This window comes from Pinus tabuliformis, chromosome 3_1, assembly GCF_031772625.1.
Source record: "Pinus tabuliformis cultivar Carrire ecotype Pingquan chromosome 3_1, CPIR1, whole genome shotgun sequence".
NCBI classification, from domain to species: Eukaryota; Viridiplantae; Streptophyta; class Pinopsida; order Pinales; family Pinaceae; genus Pinus; species Pinus tabuliformis.
In genome coordinates this window covers 681,486,422-681,507,705 of record NC_142301.1, presented here as the reverse complement: position 1 = coordinate 681,507,705, position 21,284 = coordinate 681,486,422, and the positions used below count along the sequence as shown (strand labels likewise).

The following is a 21,284-nucleotide window of genomic DNA, read 5'->3' as shown; positions in this document are numbered from 1 at the left end:
AAGATTTAGATCTTAGCCATGCACAAAAAGAAAGGTTGTTCCATTTGAATGGCCTAGATGAATTCAAAATGCAGACCCTCCTTCATACAAAGATAATTCAGCTTCAGAGGAAGATCTGGCATGACAAGCATATTAAGGAGAAGCTATTTCAAGAAGGAGATTGGGCATTATTATATGATTCAAGGTACAAAGACTTCAAGGGAAAGCTAAGAACGAGATGGCTTGGACCATATGTGGTGGAAAGATGCCATGACAATGGTTCAGTGCGAATCAGGACTATAGATGAAGAATCCATTCCGTTACTAGTTAATGGACACATATTGAAATTACACAAGAAGCCTTCATCTAAACAAGAGTTCATTGACAACATCAATAAGACAGTGATGGTGGTGGAGCAAGTTTCAGCTCCTCCCTCATCAGGTCACTGAAAAAGAAAAAAAAATAGAATAAGGATTCAGGCGAAAACCTCCATGAGGCGCCTGAGTTCCATCTTTGGGTTGAAAACATCCATGAAGCGGCCCAAGGATGAGAAAAAAGGAAAGAAAAAGAAGATCCCTGGGTGAAAACCTTCCTTGAGGCGCCCAAGGTAGATATCTAGGGTGAAAACCTCTTTGAGGCAGCCTAGGTGTTTTTCAAAAAAATATAATAATAAAAGAAAAAGAAAAAGAAAACATAATTGTTGTTTGTAGGAGGATGAGAAAGACAATCAAGGAGCAAAGAGAAGATCTAAAGGGGGCCCCTCCTCACATATGTTCATCTCCACTCCTTACCATGCATCCCTCCATAAATTCCATTGTTTTTCACTTCACTACTTCAATTTAGGAGCAGATTATGTTTTCCACAGCATCACCTCATCCATTACCATCATCCCTGCCTTCACACACACTCCTACTTCCTCTATACATGCAGCAACATCTGATATGCAGTCACAGAAATCATCATCGGACAACAGAGGAGGAGGAAGAATGACCATCAGTAGCACCTCTGATCTTTGACACCTGTAGCGTGGCATTAAGGCCACAGGTAAGTGTCCTACTCACTCACTCATCTGCATCATCTGATCAAAATTTTTAAAGGGTAAGAGGTAGTTGGTTTGCAAGTGAAAAGGTGGCCAGTTTCCTCTAAAAAAAGGCTATGCCCCCAAAACCTCTGGATGCCTATAACATGGACAGTCTTCAATGACTTGCCAGTAGAGGTTGACATCAAAACTTTTATCTATGGTGTCAGTCCTTCTGTCAGTAAGGAGGAGACAAAACAAGAAAAAACAAACATAGCTAGATGTGGATGAGATGGATACAGAAGAAACTAATACAGAGGGACATAATGAAGAAGGACACAAGGAAACATGATGCTAAAACATCATAAGAAACAAAGCAAGAAACTGATGAAGATGAGACAAAATAGAAAAAAGAAGAAAATCAGAAAAATAGAGAGGCAGAAGGCATTGAAACAAAAAGAGAAGAACCAAAAGAAGCATGTATAGCCAGCCTCTCCTTGAAGGCCATCCAGTAGAATACTAGCTAAACCTTATGCTCTTTACCTCAGAAAATAATGGCTGCAATTTTAGAATCACACACTGAGTATGAGGACATGTTTAGGTTGCTAAAGAAATGATAATATCACATGCCTACTAAAAGAGATGAAACACTGCCACCTAGCCTCAAAATCAGACAATATCAGTGGGAAGAAGGAGAAAGGAAAGAAGACTGCTATAAATAAGAAGAAAAGAGACCACAACAGAAGCAAGAAATGTTAGTAAGGCTACCAGAGCCACTAAGTTGTTTAGAGGATGAGCAACACTTTCAGTAGGGGGGTGATGACGAGTCTCATCATTGAGTAATTATATGGGCCTTAATTGGCCTTAATTCACCTCCTAGCTTAGTCAAACCAACTATTATCACAACCTATTACATACCTTTGATTATATTTTGCTTATGAGTTGAGCTAGAGTTGGATATTTTTCTTTGTGGCCTAATGTGCATATAATGCAGGAATAAAAGGACAAAAGCAAAGGAAATGCAGGGATAAAAGGTAAAAGCAAGGAACTATGGTAAAATACCTTGGTAAAAACTCGGATGGGACAAGAAAGAGGAATTACAGGAGGTAAATCCTCCTCATTTATTGCCCATCCATTCAAATATCCCTCCATCAGCTGAAAGTACACACAACCAAATTAGGAGTACAACAAGACAACCAAGAAAGTGGAAGTACAAGCAACCTCCCTACTAGAAGGCAACCGAGCTAGTGAAAGTGAAAGGACAAGTTACCATTAAGTTGGGAGTTGTACCTCCCTAATTTTGAGGGAAGTCATTGAGACTTCAGATGTAGAAATAAAGAGACTCAAGATCTCAGTTATTTTAGTTATCCAATAGCCAGTCATAAGTTAGTCAGCTAGGCAGTTAGACAGTTAGAAGTATGCAGACCTTTTGACTTGTAACAATTTGATGTAATACAATGTTCTTTGATAATGAAGATGAATTTTGATTTGAGCCAACACTGAGTTAACTCAGAGGGCTAAAGCTTTTGGGTTAGGGCCTGACCCTAGCAGCCAAAACTCCTCTTTCTTGTATTGTTAAGTAGCTTGGCTTCCTGCTTTTTGTCCATTTGTTTAATCAAATGCATTCTCATTACAACAACAATATAGATTCATGTTTTCTGTTCATTTACTCAAGAAATTCATTTCCATTGCAACACTAGCATAGATGCATGGTTTGACTATTCCTTTGGTTAAGTAGATGCATGTTCATTCTAGTGGTTCAACACAGATTCCTGGCTTTCCTATTCATTTACTTAAGTAGTTTCTTGTTTTTTGTTAATTTGCTTGAACAATTGCAATCAATTACAACAGGGTAGAACAGGGTAGTTGTATTTCAGTTTGTTCCACTCATATATTCATTTATTCAATAGATTGGCAAAGAAAAAGATCCACAAGGTTGCTCACAGGTGTCTTGGCCTCACCTCCTCCCTCTGGAACCATGAGGTGAGGAAGAAACCCTGCTGCAACCCCAAAAACATAGGGTTTTGATTTTTTACAGAGGGTTTTTTGTTTTTCCCTATCGCCGAGTCGTTTCATAGTGCTCTACCCCTTTAATGGTCATTAGCTTGTTCACTCTCTCCCTATCAGTCGCCCTCACTCACATTCCCTGTTCATTCTCCTGCAGCAAGAAAAGCTCAGAAAAAGTCGTTCATCCATGTTCAAATGGTTTTTAACTGTCGAACACTTTTTTTCAAGCCAAACTACCCAAGCTGCCCAATCATCGCTCAACTTCACTTTTCATGATTACTTCTGCCTTTTGAATCCCCACCATTGATCTGCGTTTTCAGATCTAATGGTCCTCGCGCACCTTCTCACCAACTTGCTCGATCAATCTCCACGGTAGCTTTGCCTTGATAGATCTGACGGTCATCGCGCCATATCACGTGGACTCCCATCCAACCATTATCGGGCTGAGGGCACACGATATGGGTGGTTTCCCCATGTTACGTGTCGGCCAGGGAGGATAATCACGTGAAATTCTACAAAACCATTTACGGTTTTGAGGGCACGCGAGATACCGCCGACCACCCTCCAAACCCACTTGTCACATCGCCTGATCACTTTTCGCACTCCAACCTCCACCGTCAATTTGCCTTACCAGATTTGACGGCTGTTGTTTCACCCAATCCCATTTCTGCACATTCCTTTTCGCCCGTGATCTCTGTCGTCCATCTGCCTATCGCCTCTGCGATATAATCCTAGCCATCCATCCCGTTAGTTTACCATGTTCGCCCATTTGCCTACGTACTCTCCTACGACCCGATCTCAGCCGTCCATTTGTCTTCCACCCACTTGATCCAACGGTCCTCATGCGCTTTTGCTCCACCGCATCCTCCCTTCGCCATTTTGACCCCCGATTGCTTCTATCCGCTCAGACACAAACTTAGCCTAGTTTCATTGTTTACCCCTCAGTCTAGTTTGATGCTTTCTAGATGGCAACAATAGGTTAGTGTTAATTTTTTATTATGCTTAACATAGTTGTGTAATCGGTTAGCTAGGGTTTGGTGTGAGTTAGGATTGCATGTTGTTTTCATCATATTTGCAGTAGGATAACTCTCCCCTAGAATAGGTTTGCTCTCCTTCCATCAAAATCTGGCTTCTTTTGACCCTATAGAAGTCTAACTTAGAACCCCTGGGGTCTCTTGCCAGATAAGCAGTAACAACAGGCAGTACCATCACTCCTACTTGTGTATACAACACAATCACCTCCAAGTAGGTACGAACCCCTGGTTGATAAGTAAAGCTGGAAGCCTTGAGAGTTGCAACATTCTTGCTGCAATACCTAGGCTCATCAATGACCACCATACATTTACCACAATGGACCTAACCAGTCCAACCAATTGTCATTTTCTTACCTTCCACTACCCTTATACATGCATTGAGCTTCATTTTATTCTTACATTGCCTATCAGATTCCATTCAACCCTTCCTAAGCTTCGTTAAATTTCCTCTTTCCCAAACCAATTCTCAAGATCCTCAAAACATAAAAGGCAAGAAGAAGAAATAAACAAGAAGAAAATCATGAAAACCAATAACAATATGACACCGCAAACAAAGTGGCATGGCCATGCACCAGTCATAAACAAATCCGCAATCAAGTGTAACCAAATTACAAATACAAAAGCAAAAAACTAGCAAAAAACACCATGACTCCATCCCCCATGGTTCCCAGTGCTTCCAAAGGAAATCTCAACCTGATCCTTCTTCAAAATTCCATGGCAGTCTCTTTGCCATGCAATCCCCTACATCATATTGCCATAAACACATAACTGTCAGTGTAGAAATAAACATAACAACATACTAGTTACCTTACCTTGTTGTGCCAAGCACATTTCCTTGTAACTGAACACACATATATATATATATATTATTTCTCAAGGGACTCTAATTCCCTTAATGAATCCAGCTATAACTAGAAACCGACTATTATAACTGTCAGATATATGTTCATGACTATAACACATATCCTCGTAATGTCAGACAAAATCCAGGTTAAGACAACTTCCTATACTCATGCAAGCACTCATTCATTTGGAAGTGCAGTTTCCAAACATTGACAAAGAATTTCTTACCCAATTCCTTTCTTTTATCTTGCTGCATTCAAGCCTTACTGTGTACTATCACATTACCCAACTGTTTTTTATATAGACAAATCAATTGTTACTTTGTCATGCTAATACCAAGCATGTTTTCTTGCAACTATTCACACATGTTTGTGACATGTTCCAAATGTTAAGACATCATATCTATTGATTGAAGTCAACCTTTACCAAGACTAATATCCATATCATAATCAACAAGCAACTCAGAGTCATTAATCATAATACTACAACTAGCACACACTTACACTCAATTACATATCAGCTATATCAACACATATCATGTTAGTAAAACCGTCTTAAAACAACATCATTCCTTCATACAATCTTATAGACCCATCCTCGTATCATACAATTAATCAAACACTCTATCAGACCAGGCAGTAACTCCTCGAAAACAACTTATTCCTATTCATTTAGGTTGGTCTGTATTATATACATGAGGGAGAGACTGTTCACTTCATCTCCCGGTGACTATTCATATTTCTTATTATTTATTTACATCAGTTACACCTATTCACCCAATCCTGATGATTAGGTGTCAACATTCCCCACCTTAATCTGAAGGGATGTTGGTGAGTCCAAGCATCGTTCAAGCTTTTCTCTTCCAAGCGCTTTAGTGAAGATGTCTGCAATTTGCTTGTTCGTGGAACAATGGCAGAGATGGATGGTTTTGGCCTCAACATGATGTCAAATAAGATGATATTTAGTATTGATGTGCTTCGTTCGATCATGGAAATTTGGGTTCTTGGCCAACTTTATTGCAGAGGTATTATCAATCATGAGTGGAGTTGATTGTACTTGTTTTACCTGCAAATCTTCAAGAATTTTCCTGAGCCACACAATTTCTTTTGTTGCCTTAGCTACTGCCACGTATTCTGCTTTTGTTGTGGAATCTGCTGGAACTGATTGTTTGCGTGATCTCCAGGAGACAACTCCTGATCCAAGACTCATAGCATATCCTGAAGTAGATACCCCAGTTTCTTTGTCTCCATCGAAGTCTGAATCATAGTATCCAATCAAGCTGAAGTTGTCCACCTGTGTATACTTGATTCCAAAGTCTCGAGTTCCCTCCAAGTACCTTAGAACTCTTTTTGCAGCAAACCAATGTCCCTCACAAGGCTTTTGCATAAACCTGGAGAGGATTCCAACAGCAAACGAAATGTCTAGTCTAGTAGTAGTTAGGTAGTTGAGACTTCCTACAAGTTGTCTATACTTTGTTGCATCCTCAAATTCTTTTCCTTCAATGGATGTGAGCTTTAAGTTTTGTTCCATTAGAGTCGTAAGAGGATTGAATTTTTTCATGCCAAACCTGTTCAACAGATCTCCAGTGTACTTCTTTTGAGAAAGAAATATGTACTTCAGATGTTGATTTACTTCAATCCCAAGATAGTAATGAACATAGCCCAAATCAGTGATTTCAAAACCTTTCCCCAATTCCTTCTTTATGGATGCAATGTAGCTTTCATTGTTCCCTGTCATCAAAAGATCATCTACATATACCACAAGATATACAACTGTTTTGACAACTTTCTTGACAAATAAAGTTGCATCATCAAGATCATAATGTTTGAAATTGAGTTTCAGAAGATGCTTAGTTATTTTTTCATACCAGGCTCACGGTGCTTGTTTGAGGCCATACAAGGATTTCACAAATTTGCATACTTTATGTTCATGTCCTTTCACAGCAAATCCTTCAGGCTGGGACATAAAAACATTCTCTTTTAGATCTCCATTCAAGAAAGCATTTTTTACATCCATTTGATGGACTTTCCAACCGTTCTGAGCTGCTAGGGCAAAGAGTGTTTGGATGGTAACCCATTTTGCTATGGGGGCAAAAGTCTCCTCATAATCAACCCCTTCCTTATGTGCAAAACCTTTTGCCACAAGCCTGGATTTGTGCTTGTCAAGTGAGGCATCAGCTTTATACTTGTTCTTGTAGACCCACTTGCAGCCAATTGGTTTGGTTCCTAATGGAGGATCAACCAGCTTCCAAGTGCCATTCTTTATGAGGGCATCATACTCCTTTTGCATTGCTTCTTTCCATTCATCATGAGAAGCAGTTTCTTTAAAGGAAGTTGGTTCAAAATTTGTAGAAAAATTCAATTCACAATCATAAGAAACATCCATATCAACAGGTGAATTAGAGTCATCTACATCACCTCCATTTTGCCGGTTTGAATTTCTAGTTCCTGCCTTTCCAACCTCATCAGGATGAACACTTTCAAGTGTCTTTGTCAGCCACTTTGGAGGACCTTTCTCAGACGGTCCAGGCTGCTCTGTTGATTGAGTTGGCACAGAATCAAGATTGAGTCTCCCAATTCTATCAATCACATCACTTAAAGCATCATCCGTTGTTGGAGTTTCATGCGGGGGAGAGAGTGCTTTAGAAGAAGATTCCACATGTTCTAGTATAGGAATCCCCCCTTCAAGATGTGGAATCTGATTATCAAATTCTTGAAATGATTTTGCATTTGTGAATCTATCCAAGCGATCAAGTACCGCTCAACAACATTGTCAGTTTTGGATGATTCAAGAAAGATTACATCTCTAGATATATCAAACTTTTTATTGACTTCATCATAGAGACGGTATGCTTTGGAGGTGTTTGAATACCCCAGGAAGATACACTTACGACTTCTTGCAACAAGTTTATTTCTATGTACCTTTGGTATCAAGGCATAACAGGTGGAACCAATGACCCTGAGATGCTTTACCGAAGGAATGTGACCATACCACATTTCATAGGGAGTTTTGTTTCTGATAGCATTAGATGGACATCTATTCTTTATATATGCAACACATAGAACAACATCAGCCCAAAACATTATTTTTACATTTTTGAAGAAGAGCATGGAGCGTACCATATTTAAGATTGTCCTATTCATTCTTTCAGCTACACCATTCTGTTGGGGATTATAAGGCACAATTTTTTGATCCCATGTTGGCAAAGATAGTTTTCAAATTCATTTGATGTGTATTCTTTTCCATTATCAGTGCAAATAGACCCAATATGAGATTGTGCATCATTTTCAATCCATTTATAAAAGTTCTTGAATGTTTGAAAAGCATCAGATTTGTTCTTCAATAAATAAACCCAACACATTCTGGTGTAGTCATCAATAGATGTCATCATATATTTATTTCCATTTGCAGAAGGAACATGCATTGGACCACATAAATCTGAATGAATGAGTTCAAGTTTTCTATGTGCTCTTGAATGTGAATCATGAAAACATTGTTCGCTATGCTTTCCTAGAATGAAAGCATCACATTGCTTAAATTTCCTGGGAATTGTAGGCAAACCAGCAACACCATTTTTCTTCAACAAGCAGAGGCTGCCATAGTTCAAATGTCCAAATCTAGCATGCCATAATAAACTTGATGGAAGTGTACCTTCTTCATAATGAGAATTGTATGAGAAATGTTGTGCACGAGCAGAGGTACCTTGCAGCTTGAGAAGCCTTTCTTCTTCTATTCCTCTCATGACAAGTGAGTGGTCAGATGCTTTTCTCACCTAAAGCTTGCCATCAAACATATGAATGGAGTGACCTTGCTGGCGGATGTGGACCAAGGACAACAAGTTTCTCTTCAGCTGTGGGAGATATAGAACATGATGTAGAAGGAAGTCTGGAAGACAATGCAATTTAAGCCTGATTGTGCTAAGCCCTGATGGCTTGATTTTTGATTGGTCTGCAAAATATACTGCTCCATCAACGTTGTCAGTAAATTATTCAAAAAAATCTTTTCTATGAGTCATGTGGCAAGTTGCTCCTGAATCAAGCAACCAATCATTTTTCCAAGAAGCAAGTGAAGCATTAAATAAATCTTCATTTACTTTGATATTACATTGTGCCACAACATAATGAGCAGATTCAGGTGCTTTACCTTTGTCTGTGTCATTAGTTTTACCTTTCTGTTGGTTTCTTTGCTGCTCAATTTTGTCCCAAGGTAACCTGCATGTAGAGGCATCATGTGATCCATTTCTTTTGCAGCGTATGCAATGCAAATCTGCCTTTTCTCCTTGAGAGTGTCTGCCCCCCTGCCTCTGAAATATCTTCCTCTTCCTCTTCGACCACCTCTTCCTCTGGAATAATCTTGAGCAAGATTCTTTTCTTTATGAGCAAGGCACACAGCCTCTTCAGAAGATTCAGGGGTTGTCTTCTTTCCAAAAGCTTTCTCTCTTTCAACAAATTTTTTCACAAGAGAGTCAAAGGTAATATCTTTGAGATTTCCATTTGCTTGCAATGACTCAAGATAATTGGAGTAAGTAGGATAAAGTGCCTTGAGAAAAGCGATAAGAGGAATATCCAATTCAACCTTAGTGGCTTTGATATCATGCATTATAGATTTTACTTCGGATGCAAGAGCAAGAGGATCATTATTTTGCAATTCAAGAGTGAAGAGTTTAATCATGAGTTGAACAACTTCAAGTGCAGAATGTGAGTCATAGAGTTCTTTCAGCTTTTGTAAGGCTTTGAAAGCAGTTGAAAATGGTGAAATATGGCGACTCACCTCTTCAATTACAGATGCTGCAATTAATGCATAGGCTTTGCTGTTCTTATTTTCCCAAATGGCAAACTCTTTGTCTGAGGTAGGCTGTTCTGGCTCTTTGTCTCCGTCTCCAATACACACTCCTTTCCACAACTCATTGAAAATGAGGGTGTGTTTTATCATTCGGGACCACTCAGGATAGTTCTCCTTGCCAGTAAGAATTATTCCCGTAATAGATATGATTGAATGCATACTATAAAAAAATACTTATTTTGGCAAAAATCTGTATACTGTAAAAAATACTTCTGTTGATAGAAAAATACTTCTGGCAATATACAATAAAATTGTACTTCTGGTGGTAATTTTAAAAAATTACAATTCAAAGGGGCATTGGTATGACAGTACCATATTGAAATAAAGTACTATAATGAAAAACTTAGTGTATTCAAACTATATAGAAAAATAGTACTATTGTGCACATGGTCTCACGCATAGCCATTAACTATGGACTTTCAAAGCTTTTTTTTTTCAACGCACAACAGCAGGTGAACATACCAATCAAACACACCATTTATGCCATGATATTCTCACTTCATATAACATTCAATGCACTCTCACGGTGTTCCCACACATCACACTCTTCAATTAAAGGTCGAGAAGCATCACACTGTGTTAAAGCATTAAAGAATTTTGACCAGTGAAAGAACCAACAAATCAATCACCTCGATTAGACTATTCCTCTGGCCTGTGAGGAATTTAGAAAAATGGATCAGCCTTGGGAATCCACGTACAAAATCTTTTCTTGGGCGCCACCAGCACCGACCCCTTCTGTTTTGAAATGTTGATGAAAGACAGCTTCACTGACAGTCGAGACATCTTTAGCAAAACCGGATAGAAACCATGTTAGATAGGCTAGCGAACTTGTGTGAACGCGCTGCTATATAATATCCCTTTTCTTTAGACAGGCGAATGCATAATATAATGGAATGGAGGTCTCAGTTCAGTTAATGGAATGCTAGCAGCAGTTTGAAAGCACATCTTGTCTCTTGCAGATCGTCATGTACATTCTGCGCAGGCTCACGATGTCGCATAGCAATAACTGTGCAAAGTGAGAGCCTCTGTCGATCTCCCATGAACTCTACCGGAACCAGCAAGAGTCCACTTCTCACCATGCAATCCACACCATTTGTGAACATCGCTACCTCCGGTGAGGAATTTCCAAAATCAATTCTCCATCAAGAGAACCAGGCAAACCATTCTCAAAGGAGAGAGAAGCATCGTGACACCTGGTGACACTGGTGAGCCACTACGCAGGAACAGAATACAAAATCTCAATTGTTAATAAAAAGGGAAGGAAGACACAAGCAGAAAACAATAACAAAAAACTTGGAGAGAGCAGCGTATGGAGGGAGCAGCGTTCAGATGTTTATGAAATTCATTGATAGCGTTTCAACACAGTACAAGGAGCAACGTATATATGAGAAGCAGAATTCGGTCAGATGGGTAGGTGTGAATTCTACAACATACACTGAATATAAGCAGAAACTGACATCAGGAGTTGCACAAAACCTAATTTTGGGAGCTGTCTCTGATACCATGTCCGACTCGGCAGTAACTCCTCAAAAACAACTTATTCCTATTCATTCAGGTTGGTCTTTATTATATACATGAGGGAGAGACTGTTCACTTCATCTACTGATGACTATTCATATTTCTTATTATTTATTTACATCAGTTACACCTATTCACCCAATCCTGATGATTAGGTGTCAACACACTCAAATGACATATAGACGAAATAATAGACACCAAACACTCAAACATCAAACAAACTACATTATCAAACTCATACACTAATGTATCTCAGGGGAGGCTATCTTGTTTGCACAATCAATCTAGATTAGCACGCTATAACTTAACAACACATCAACTCAAACATAAATAAGGTCATGATATCCATAACAGTAACTAGCTAACATTTTCACATCATAAGCTCATAAACAATTGTAAGTCATGCATAATAATCACATATGCACAATTAGTCTAGATTAGTAGACATAATATCACAACATGTCGACTCATACCTGAATATTGTAATCATAACCATCTGCATAAGCCAATCCAGGTTAGCATGATACATATAACACCAACATCTTAACTACAATGAACATAATCATCACACATATGACCACAATGCATATAATAACAAGTTACTACCATGCATGATTATCCGACACATGTACATATGATCACACTGATTAACTAACATCTATCATACATGTAACCATAACAACAATAAAATGACAAGTATATAAGTAACCTTAATTCTGATAACAACCATTAACCACATACCTACACACCCACCATACAAACCTATATTACTTCTGATCTTACCCTAAAGTCTAGTGTTGCAACCTCGCCTTGATGATTTGCATCTCCTACTCTATCTCAACCATCACATCAACATCATAACATCCAAAAAAATCATGATGGCACAAACTATATACAATTACCTCACAATGCATAATTATAACCATGACAATGCATGCATAACAACATATAGACACTGACATGCATAACAAATGCATATACAACCAACATGCATTCATGACAAACACATCCCAACAACAACATCATCAACTCCTACATGGAAACACAATTGCAACAATAACCACCACCATGCATACACATCAAGCACGTATATAACCTTCATGCATGCATGACAATCCACATTTTGCCCATCCAGTCCAAGAGTTGAACCATGTTCTGATACCACTCTGTAACGCCCTCCTCCCACATTTACCCAAGCTAAATGGCCCATCGGGGTAAACACGTGACAAAGAGTTACTATGATATGATAAACTCCCTAAGTGCTATTAAGGAAGTGGAATTGACGAACCAAGACTTCACAAACCTCCTTCAGATGCTACAGGACCCCCATGAGCTAATCCACCACGCCAAGTGCCCAACCACTATGTTAACCTAGACTTTCAATGAATTAAACCCCCAGTCTTTCCCATGACAAGGCATGCATGCGACTGAAACCCTCCAGTTTCTCCCATAATGTCTGTAAGTGAGAGACTGCACTCTTTTTCATCCAGTTATGTGCTAGAGACTGTGATATTTAAGCCACTTTTTCAGGGTTAGTCTCCAAACCACTTCTTGAAACTTGATGAGACTTTTCAAGACAATATATGACACCAAGACAACGCCTCTAACACAAAACTTGATCAATGCCTTGACCTAAACAAGCCCAACCATGACAATCATTTCGTCAAACATAAATATGAAATCTACAGGTTTCAACAACATATTTGAGCATAGGGGTCTCATACTTATCTGAGAATCGTCAAGAAGGATTGATGCCTTCTCAAATTAGTTGCATTATCATCTATTAGGTCATTCATTCATTATTGTTTCACATACTAATCAAAACATGATGAGATCCATATATTATAACTATCATAAAACATGCTTATAATCAACAAAGAATTAGAGATATATCAATGAGGAAATAACCATTAAATCCACATTACATCAGGTACCTTTACTCATGAAAATACCAAGGGAAAAATAGCTCTTATTAACATATGAAAATCCAACCAAGTCAGGGACTTTCACGTATCACCCAACTATAGACTAGGCTGATACAAATATTTCTTTCAATCAGTCACTCTCATGCCATATTCCAAGCATGAATGCGGGATCTCATGGAATAATCCAAATAAAACCAAACCAGGTTTTCCAGAGGCTAAACCGCCTCAACTCTCAACTAGTGATTCCACCTCATGGTCATACATCACTAACCATCACCAGATTGGTCTCTACCCAAGTTGTCAAGGGCTCCAGAGTGTTTGTTCCAACCAAGGCTCCATGACTAGTAACAACCCACAACTGTTGTTAGGCTCTAGAGCATTTGTCCAACCAAGGCTCTAGGACTAGTAACTCAACCCACCAAGGGCTCTAGAGCATTTGTCCAACCAAGGCTTTAGGACTAGTAACTCAACCGAAGTTGTTACAGGGCTCCAATGCATTTGTCCAACCAAGGCTCCAAGAACTAATAACTCAAACCACAACCAAAGGAACATAATAACCAACTAGAAACAAAATGAAAGAAACCCACAACACCATGGCTATCTAGAAAATGGAAAGGTTAGGCAAAACCTCTGTCAATCCAGGCAATCTGTTATGAAACCAACTCAAGAAAAGATAGAAAAGATAAATCAACGCCTTAGAATTCAGACTCTTCGAGGGGGCAACCTCCTTTACATTACATAAATGAACAATTCTTGGATGATACAAATGAAAAGACCTCCTTTCTATAAATAGGAGTCTAAGGGGTCATAACATAATCAGAGCCGACATAACAATAATAATGTAAGGGCACAATAATAACAATAGTGGGCTTCTATGGGGCACAATAGTAACAATATGGGCACTACATGGGTACATCAATATAATAAGTGGGTTGTACTAATAACAATAAGGGCTTACACTAGTAGTATAGGGGCCTAACATGCCCCTCTCCTTCAAAAAGCGTTGTCCTCAACGCTTGAGTAGTTCTTGATGCTTCTGTATAAAATTCTTGTCCTCCCATGTGGAATCTTCAGTGGGTAAGTTCTTCCACTTGATGAGATACTCTGAAATTGATCGATTTCGTAGATGTCGGGTTCTTGTTTCTGTGACTGCTCCAGGTTCCAATATGATTTTTCCTTCCTCTTCAATTTCTGGCAATATTGTTTGAATTGGGATCTTTTGCAACTTTTGAATAAGTGGCCATACTTCTTCATCCTTCTTCCATTCATCCCTTGCTTCGTTTATCCAATTTGGTTGGATAATAGAAATAGCACAAAACAATGCTTCCACATCCTCATCCTTGAAGAGTCTTCCCATTCGGTAAGGTCGCCATTTTTTAAGTGCATGTAGTATTGCCAACATTTCCTTCTCATAAATAGCTTGCTTGAGATGTAGTAGTAAAAATACCCAATCACCTACATCAAAACAATTTTCACTACGATGTTGATCTACCTGTTGTTTCGTTTGATTTTGCACCAAAGTGGCATTATCCTTTAAAATTTGGAGAACTTGTTGTTGATGCTCGATGTGATCTTTCACTGCTTGAACCTTTTTCTTCTTGATATGTCCTTCTATCTCTAGATTTTGAGTGGTAATTTCTTCCAATCCTTTACAAGATATGGTCGGATTCATTTCTTGATGCTCGATGTGATCTTTCACTTCTTGAACATTTTTCTTCTTGATATGTCCTTCTATCTTGATAGTTTGAGGAGTGGTAATTTCGACCAATGAATTACAAGATATGGTTGGATTCATTTCTTCTTTCTCGATGTGATCTTTCACTTCTTGCACCTTTTTCTTCTTGATATGTCCTTCTATCTTGAGAGTTTGAGGAGTGGTAATTCTTGCCAATGCTTTACAAGATATGGTCTGATTCATTTCTTCTTTCTCTGGGGTGGGGTCCTGGTGTATATCTTCTTCTTTTGATGTTTCTTGATCCTTTTCTTCCTCCTCTTCATATTCTATGTAAAATAATTTCTTCCCAGCACACTTATGACCTTTAGTGCATTTGCTATCACAATTGTAACAAAGCCCTTTTTCTCTTTTTTCTTCCAATTGTTGTGGTGTAACCCTTGTAGGTTGCGGAAGGCTAGGAGAAACAACACTTCCATCTTTATAGTTGTGAGAGGTATGCTTCCTATTTTCCATAATTTTGCTTTCCAATATGTCACAAAGCCCTTTTAATCTTTCCAATTGTTGTGGTGTTGCTTTAAAGAAGGTGTTTCTCTTTGTATCCTCATAATGTGCTATCATTTCCTCCGTGAAAATTGACCACGTAACGAGTTGTTTACGAGAACAAAGCCCTTCATACCATAAAAATTGATCCGGTTCTAAATATGAAGATGCAATACATACCTTTTGTAACAATGGTACACCATGTAGATCAAAATATTGCTCCATCTGAAGTATCCAATTTACTGGATCCTTGCCGTCAAACTTCCTCATCTTGCTTTTTCTTGATTTTAGGAGCTCGATCTTGAAACAACTATAACTCTGTAGTTTCAGATCTTTGAGTTCTAAAATTTCAACCTATAGTAGCCCTCTGCGTCCTCTTTCCAATGCCACCAATTTGATTCCAATTGGATTCTCCAAGGAAGAGTTATGCCAAATCTCCCACAGTGACCTGATTATAGACTAGTTCAGTAGAGCAAACTTGTACGACGTGCCATGAATCACTGTTTCGACCTTTGGATCTAAAAAATGCATACAAGAAACTACAGTCCGTCCTCTTTCTGTACCTTCTTATGAAATTTCAATCTGATCCCCAGAGACAAAGTTATGACGATTTTCCCTAGGTCGCCTGTTTGGAATGTAATTCAGTAGTTTGCAAAAAGACCAACTTCCTCAGATCATATCTCCGCAAATATAGAGCAAAAAGCTCTGAAATTTGGACCCCGAGGTTCAGCGCGATTTCTTCTCAAATGGGTTTTTTTTTCAACTTCTGAAATGTCGTAGAAAAAAATTTATAGCGAAAATGCCACGATGACCTGTTTGGAGCAGCGAAACCCTAGAATCCAAAGCTCTGATACCAAATGTTATCAAACCAGCTAAAGAAAAGATAGAAAAGATAGATCAACACCTTAGAATTTAGCCTCTTCGAAGGGGAAACCTCCTTTACATTACATAAATGAACAATTCTTGGATGATACAAATGAAAAGACCTCCTTTCTATATATAGGAGTCTAAGGGGTCATAACATAATCAGAGCCGACATAACAATAATAATGTAAGGGCACAATAATAACAATAGTGGGCTTCTATGGGGCACAATAGTAACAATATGGGCACTACATGTGTACATCAATATAATAAGTGGGTTGTACTAGTAACAATAAGGGGTTACACTAGTAGTATAGGGGCCTAACACAATCCTCCATGTGAATGACAGATCATAAACAAGGAAGCACATGCATGCAAAAACTAGCAAGGAAGTCATACATGCAACTCGGTGCTTGTAAGCAAAACCCATTTTAGTTTTTGATCCCAATGTCCTCTTGCGCTTTCTTGCTCTTCCTTTTCCTTCTTGCTCCAAATCCCAAGTATGCCACACTCCTCCTAGAGTGCTCCAAGAAAACTCTAGTGTCCAAGAGTATGAGAGAGAGAGAATATAGGGAGAGCTCCAAAACTTAACTTACAAAAGTCTATGAACTGAACCTCAAAATCCTTTTTATCATTTAGGCATATATTTTCTTCATGTTTCATTATTTTTCCTTCGTTTTCCTCCTCACATGCAACTTGTGGCCTTTCACCTTCATTTTCTCCTAATTTCCATTATTTTCATAAATAAAATGCCAATAAATGTCTCATGCCTTTCCAAAGACTTTTCCATTGCCTTTGTCAATTTCCTTTAGCCATAATAAACCAAATGAACACCCACTATGATTTTTTTTTACCCCACCATTCAGCTTGGAATACATGTCCCATGACCTTGGTCTTATATTTTTTTTTTACATGGATTTTTAACCATGGTTGTTATAATTGATGACTTATTTCATTAGTTGAATGGAGAAATAATGTTCTCAAAGATTGATTTGAGATCATGATATCATCAGGTACACATTAAAGAAGAGGGCACCTACAAGACTGCCTATGAGTTTGTTGTAGTTCCATTCGGTTTGACTAATGCTCCAACTACTTTTATGTGCTCGATGAATAGTGTGTTGTGTCCTTATCTGGACAAGTTTGTTATTGTGTTCATTGATGATATATTGATATATTTTAAGAGTGAGGAATAACATGCCAAGCATTTAGCAGAAGCATTGAAATTGCTAAGAAAGCATCATTTGTATGCCATCCTTAGCAAGTATAGTTTCTTTCATATGGAAGTACAATACTTGGGACATGTTGTTTCCAAGGAAGGTATAGCAGTAGATCCAGAAAAGGTAAGGGCCATCATGGAGTGGGAAACTCTTAGGAATGTTGATAAAGTCAGATCATTAATGGGATTGGCAGGTTATTATAGGAGGTTCATCAAGAAATTCTCACACATTGCATATCCTATTACATGTTTGCAGAGGAAAGGTAAGAAGTTTGAATGGACAAAGGAATGTGCCGCCAATTTTGAGCAGTTGAAGCAGTTGTTGACAAATTCTCCAGTTCTTTAGATTGTAGATCCAGACAAAGAGTTCATGGTGTGTACAGATGCTTGCAAGAGAGGACTTGGTGGATTCCTTATGCAGGAGGGACAAATGGTATGCTATGAGTCTAGAAAACTAAATGAGCAAGAGAAGAAATATGTGACTCATGATCTTGAGTTGACAACTATTATTCATGACGTGAATATGTTGAGGCATTATCTTCTTGGCAGAAGGTTTGTATTGATAAGCGATCAGAGTGGATTGAGGTACTTGTTTTATCATCCGAATCTGAATTCCAGGCAAGCTAGATGGTTGGCCATGATTAGTGAGTTTTACTTCGAGATCAGATACATCAAGGGTAAGGAGAACAAGGTTGTAGATGCTATTATTTCTTATCATTGCTCTTTATTTAAGCCATTTCCATGGTCTGCTTCTTCATCTGGTCTTGATAATGAACCACACTTGTTGGTTCGAAATGCGTCGGCCAAAAAATTCTCTCATGTGATTTTTATTGAAAAACTTTGTTTAACTTAGTTATATATTCTCTCAGCAGAAAAGTACAATTGAACCATGTTGCAAAAGTGAGCTCATATGGTAAAAATTTACAGGATCAAATCTTACAGGTAGGACAATAGGATGACAGTACATGGAGCTTATGCACAGGTTATAGTAGGGTGCGGGTGATCAGGATGTGGAATAATGCCTCATGACAGATGGCTTGGTGAGATTCAGGGACATGATCTATGTGCTAGATGACAGTGAGCTCAAGAAGCTTATCTTAAGGGAGTTTCATGTCAAGCGATATACAGGACACCCAGGATATTAGAAGATGTTGATAGTAATGAAGAAGTTCTAAAACTGTCTGAATTTGAAGAAGGAAGTGGCCAAGTTTGTGGCTAGATGTTTGGACTGTCAATAGGTGAAAGCAATGTGTATGCATCTAGGTGGGTTGCTTCAACCTATTCCGATTCCAAAATGGAAATTGGAGGTCATTTCTATGGACTTCATTATAGGTCTTTCAAGGACATCGAGGCAACATGATTCTGTCATGGTTTTGGTTGACGGGTTGAACAAGGTAGCTCACTTCATTCTAGTGAAGACTACTTATTCAACTAGTGAGGTAGCACAGGTCTTCATCAGGGAGATCGTGAGCTTGCATGGTGTTTCGAAGAATATTGTGTCAGACAGGGATGTTAAGTTCACTTCCAAGTTTTGGAAGGAGTTGTTTGTAGGTTTGGGGACAGAGTTGGCCTTCAATACAACTTATCATCCATAGACAAATGGACAGAAAAAGAGGGTTATGGGATCCTGGAGGATATGTTGAGGATGAATGTCATGCATCAACAGAAGAGATGGGAGGAGTATATTCCATTGGTCGAGTTTGCTTATAACAATGGTTATCAGGAGTCGCTGAGGATGAGTATGTTTGAGGCACTGTATTGGTGGATTTGTAACACTCCCATCAACTGGAGTGAGCCAGTGAATAGGGCACATATTGGACTAGATATGTTGGGAGAAATGGAACATGAAATGCAAATTATAAAGAAGAATCCTAAGGTAGCACAGGACACACAAAAAAAAGTTATGCATACTAGCACATGGCATTTAAGGAGTTTCAGGTTGGGGAGCATGTGTATTTTTGCATCAAGCCCAAGAATATCTCCTTGAGGATCGGATCATGTGCCAAGTTGGCACCATGGTATTGTGGGCCTTTTTAGATCCTTGAAAGGATTGGACCAATGTCCTACAAAATTGCATTGCCTCTGACAGTGAAAGTCCATGATGTTTTTCATGTTTCATTGCTTAAAAGATATGTAAAGGATGTTTATCATGTTATTGATTGGTCTGTATTGAAGGTGGAACTAGAAGGAGAATTCCAACCAAAACCTCAGTGCATATTGTAGTGGAAACAACTCATGCTCCAAAACCGAGCAATCGAGTAAGTTAAAGTGTAGCGGAAGCACTTTGGGCCTAATGAAGCTACATGGGAGATGGTTGATCAAATGGAGTCTATGTATCCTTCATTGCTTGCTAATGGAGGAAAGTTAGTTTTTGATATTGTACATATTTATGTATGGTTTCCATTGTAAATACCCAATGAGTTGTGTTATAAAGCTCCAATAAGTGGTATGGTTGTCATATTACTCATGATGGTTTTACTTTTGAGCAGGATGTCATTGTAAATACTGCAACAAGCTAGGTTATAAATCTCCATAGGCAATATGTTTTTGGTTTTCAACGGTTTTGTTGGTTGTAGGTGTCATAGAACATGGAGGATGGTGTTCCCCTAAGGGGAGGGGTCTGTAACAACCTTGAGTTAAAAGTTAATGTAATAAAAGTTAATAAAGGCAAAATAAAACCAAGGTCATGGGACACTTATTCCAAGCTAGATGTTGGGCAAAATATCCTAGTGGGCATCACTTGATGTGTTTATGGCTAAGGGAAAATTGGAAAAGGCATTGGAAAAGGATTTGAAAAGGCAAAAAAAAGGTATTTTTGGCACTTTATTTATGAAAATAAAGGAAATTAGGAGAAAATGAAGGTGAAAGGTCACAGGTTGCATGTGAGGAGGAAATTGAAGGAAAATAGATGAAAAATGAAGAAATTTGGGGCATCAAGAATAAAAAGATATCAGAGCACATGATTGTAGCCCTTTTTCAATTCAGTTTTGGAGTTAGTCTCAGAGAGCATAAGAGCACCAAGAGGAGAAGGAAAAGCAAGCATGAAAAGGAAGGAAACAAAAGGCAAAGGGAGGCAAAGGAAGGACAAGGAAAGCAAATGAAAGAAAGGAAAAGTTGGATCAAGCAGCTTCAATGGGAATACTTGTAGGTAATAGGTTGGATGTATGATTTCCCAACTAGTTTTGACATGCATGATATGTGCATGTTGGTATTTGGTCCTTTTGTTGCCATTGGCATGGGTTTTTCCATGTTTGACAGTGGATTCTAACCTTGCCTTGCCATTTTTGGATAACCATGGTGTGATGGATTTTTATTGATTTGAGCTTTGGATTACTGGAAGGTTTTGGATCTGGGTGAGGTTTTCTTGGGAAAATTCCCAAAGGCCCAGGAATCCCTTGAATGGTAATGGCGGGATACACGGTAAAGCCTGAGGGTGGAGACAGGACAGTTCCTCAACTTATTGGTGAAGAAATTCTTAGGCATCCAAGCTTGGTTTGGTTTTGTGATCTCGGGACCAGTTTAGGTGAGATCATGGTATGGTGAGGGTGGAGGTGGTTTAACCTCTGGATTCCCTTGGTTGTTTTTGGATTGGTTTATCCTATGAGATCTCGCATTTATGCTTGGAATATGGCACGAGGGTGATTGGCTGAAAGAAAGATTTGGTTCAACCGAATCTATGGTCGAGTGGTACGTGGAAGTCTTGGACCTGGTTGACTTTTTCATATGCTTAATAAGAGCTAAGTTTCTCTTGATTTTGATGAGGGGTTGGGCACCTAGAGGGGTTGGGTTGCTCCTGGAGGTCCCGTAGCACCCGAGGGAA

At 38.8% G+C, this 21,284-nt stretch overlaps 1 pseudogene; it reads left to right on the top strand.

Moving 5' to 3' along the window:
• The first annotated feature begins 11,052 nt into the window (after positions 1 to 11,052).
• Positions 11,053 to 21,284, top strand: part of LOC149188931 (protein ACTIVITY OF BC1 COMPLEX KINASE 1, chloroplastic pseudogene) — a 96,690-nt pseudogene continuing 86,458 nt past the window's right edge.